The sequence below is a fragment of the Chrysochloris asiatica genome, unplaced genomic scaffold, assembly GCF_000296735.1.
Source record: "Chrysochloris asiatica unplaced genomic scaffold, ChrAsi1.0 scaffold00013, whole genome shotgun sequence".
Taxonomy (NCBI): domain Eukaryota; kingdom Metazoa; phylum Chordata; class Mammalia; order Afrosoricida; family Chrysochloridae; genus Chrysochloris; species Chrysochloris asiatica.
Window position 1 is genome coordinate 3,995,265 of NW_006408531.1, and position 4,108 is coordinate 3,999,372.

Sequence of the window (4,108 nt, forward strand, 5' to 3'; positions counted from 1 at the left end):
GAGATCTTTCTCTTGAAGTACAATGCTGTCTGTGAAAGGATAATATCCATAGTCCTACAAGGAATACTTGCCATCTTGGTAACCCTATTTAGCTATGAGTTTGAATGACTTGACAACACTTAACATATGTAAAAATGACTCAAAGGCATTTAACAACAACACATGTAAAAGATCATCTTTTCTTATTAACTCCCGGTATTGTGGAAGAGTGATGTGCCCAGTGATGCTATGCCTCTGGCAGAAAGCACACTGCAAGTGTTTTCCTTTCATTTTAACACATATTATCTCACTCATCCCCTAGAAGGCCTATATGCAACAGATGTTGCTGCTTCAAACAATCATCTGCTGAAGCAGTGAAATAAACAGGCATAGTGGGATGAAGATAAATTGATTTGCAGATCTCATGGAAGGCAGAACTTTCAGAGCCAAAGATAAATCCAGGGTTACAATATCAGGTAAAACTCCACTACCTCAAAATTCCAGAGAGGGAGTGCCTCTCTTGCTGACTTTCCAAAGCTATTCAGTTTCCTCTCTGGATGGAATGAAAATTACAACCCACATGAGTACCTTGTGAGATAGAAAATAATAATGCCACATGGAGAAAAACCCAGAAAGTGAATCAAATTAGCATACTCTCTGTCCCCTTATAGATTTCTCAAGCTTTTCCACTTAGAAAGGAAGTACCTTTAGCACAACTCCAAGGCCTAGTGGTGTCTTTTTTCCTGACAAGTCTAAAGTACGTCCAACCATCCTGGGATGGATGAAGAAGAGATGATGCCTTCTGTCTCTACAATTAGAGATTAAGGTACTTTATGAACAACAGTTTGAACTAGAGAAAGCTGTGGGGATGTAGAAATTACACTCTCCTAAAACATTTTATTTTTGCCAATGATTTTTAATCACTTTATTATGATAGGCCTTGGAGTAGATTTGTGAGCTGGAGATTTTGTGATTTTCTTGTACCTGTGAGCTTAGAAAAATTTGTCCCTTATTTCTTCAAATGATTTTAATCCCCTCTCCCTCTCAAGACACAAATTGAGCTTTGGTATAGATGACTTGATCTTGTGTTATAGTCATGGAGGATATTCTTTTATCCTTTAGTCTTTCTTCAAGGATCACAAGTATGCAGTACGTATAGTGTAGTGGTTACGAATCTGGCTGCTTACCTCAAAGTCAGCAGTTCGAAACTACCAGCTGTTCTGTGGGAGAAAGATGAGGCTTTCAGAAATCCTGTTCAGGGTCGCTATGAGTTGGAACTGAATCCACAGCACATAACCACCAACAACCACCACCATGAATTTTGTCTAGGTTTATAGCTGTTTACGTAGCAAGAATAAGTCCAGATCCTGTTATTTCATTATGACTGAATATAAAAATTCATTAATTTTCTTCTAATTTGCTAAATTAAGTTTCATACCTTTCTAAGCCCATTTCCCCTCAGATCTGCTTATATATATAACATGCACAGGACTGACTTTTTTACTTTTATGACCACATTTCTTAAAACAGAGATATGTACCAGAATTGACACTATAACAGGTTTATGATATAAATGATGAATAAAGTATTAATGTGCTCTCTGTGGTGCTGTAGGATCAGTACAGGATTACACACCACGAGGTTGGCAGTTCAAACCCACCAGCTACTCCTGAAAAACCCTATGTATAGGATCACTATGAGTTAGAACTGACACAATGGTACCTAACAACAACACAGACTAAATTGGTACTAGAGATCTGATGGATCTTGATGGAAAAATAACCAAATTATTTACCAGAAGGGAACACTTTCCTATCAACTAGAAGTATTGTGAGTACTCAGAAATATATGTTCTGTGGAACATATATGAGGCAGCTTCAAAAAGTTTATGGAAAATGGAATTGAAAGACGATACAATTATCTGTCTCTTTTTTAAGCCTCCACGTATTGCTCCTTATATTTTCAGAAGTTGCTATCGCAGTTGTAGTAGGTGCTACCACCTGGCAGGGACCCGTATAACTGTGTGAATTTGAAGAAACAGACTAACAGGTCTTATCCCACCAGAGTCCACCTGGGACACGTGTGTCCCAAGTGATTATATCAAGATCCATATAACCTAAAAGTTTAAATTTTTTTCCCTTGATTTCAACAAGCGTTTCATTACTGAAAACACATGGTATCAACAAAAACTCAAAGCAGAAAATGATTTGTCTATTGTTGTTGTTGTTAAGTGCCATTGAGTCAGTTCCAACCCATAGAGACCCTGTATAGGGTTTCTGAGAAGTGGCTGATGAACTTGAAGTGCTAACCTTGTGGTTCAAATTGACCTTGCAGTCCTGCACATTAACCCACAGTGCCACACCAGGACTCCAGTTTGGCCATGGAAGAGATAATTAAGAGGCTGAAAACAAGAAATGGTTCCAAAATACTTTTGGCTGCCAAGAGTTGTAACATCAATATTGCCTTATCTAAAGATAACAATAGCCGGATTAAATAAACAACACCTAGCATTCTGAACTAGGAAAGAAGCGATAATACAAATTGCTGTTGCTAAGTGCCACCAAATTGGTTCTGACTCATATCGACCCTGTATAGGATCTCAGGACTGTAAATCTTTGCAAGAGCTGAAAGCCTTCATCTTTGTCTTGCAATCATACACATTATGTAGAGTTAGTGAACTTAACTGTCGAACTTCAGTTCGTGCTTGAAAACATTCTACAAATCTTCATTGAGCTCAAGGTATACGGTGATGGTGGTGGCGTGCCATTGAGTCAATTCTGACTCATAGCTGATCTGTATAGGGTTTCCAAGACTGTAAGTTTTTATAGGAGCAAAAAGCCCTATCTTTCTCCCGCAGAGCAGCTGGTAGATTCAAACTGCTGACCTTGTGGTTAGTAGTCCAGCTTGTAACTGCTACACTGCTAATCCTTCAAGGTACATCGACTTTTTTATTTATTTCAAAGTAATGTAGACTTTTCTTTCTTTTTTTTTTTTTTTGATAGGCAGTCGAAGGCTTGTTTTATGACCAATCTATATAATTGCCCAGGCCACTATGTGCAGACAGGAGCTAGAGAGCTTTAGTTCTAGGTCTTTTCCTCCTTGGACAGAGTCTTGATGATCTCTTACTCCTTAGGGCACTTGTGTGCTTCCTTGGACTTAGAGCTGAGGGCCTCAGCCTGGTCAGCCAGGAGCTTCTTGTCTACCTTCAGCTTGTGGTTGTGTTCCATGAGAATTGGCTTGTTCTTAAACACTTTCCTCTGTGATACATGGGGTGATAAATTTCCTTAGATTCACAGTAACTTCTGAGCAGCTGGCGCAGAATTCTTGTCCTCCTCATTGTCCTCATCCAGGTCATCTTCTTGGACATTCATGCATTGACAGTACCTTATCACTTACCTATGCCTATATGCCTGCCCTTCCAGTGGGATAAGGAATGTTTCTGGCATGGAACCTGAGAAGGGACTGTAACAGGCTTGCAGATGATAAGGCCATCTTTGATCAGTTTCTGGATTTGCTGATGGGAGTTGGCATTGGTGACTTCATTGGTTCCATTGAGGTCCATCCAGACCTTCTTCTTGCCACAGTGGAGAACACCGGAAGGAGACCTTTACTGAATCCCAAGCATATTCACAGCTGTGGCTGCAGTGCCCAAAAGGAAGACGTTTTATTATCGGATTGCATTCTATTTCCCCACACTCTGCTTTTGGATCCTTTTGTCTTTCCCCCTCTGTCATTTCTTCCTTATCATCATCTACCTGTTTATCTGATGAGTACCTGAGTATATGGATTACAAATGGTATGACTGGGTCTGAATTAGAATCCACTCTTAGGTAAGGACATCCAACTTTAATTGGTGTTTGTCCTTAAGTGCGGTGTCTTACTTCCTCCTCTGTACTTCCATTGTTGTTGTTGATGCTAAGTAGTGCCATTGGGTCAGTTCCGATGCATACCAACCCTGTATAGGATTTCCAAGGAGCAGCTGGTGAGCTTGAACCACCGACCTTTCAGTTCACATCAACTTTACAGTCTAGTGCAATAATCCACAGCACCACACCAGGACGTCCATAGTATATATTAGACTATGCATTAGACTATCAAAGCTGGAAATACCTCCTATTCATAGTCACAC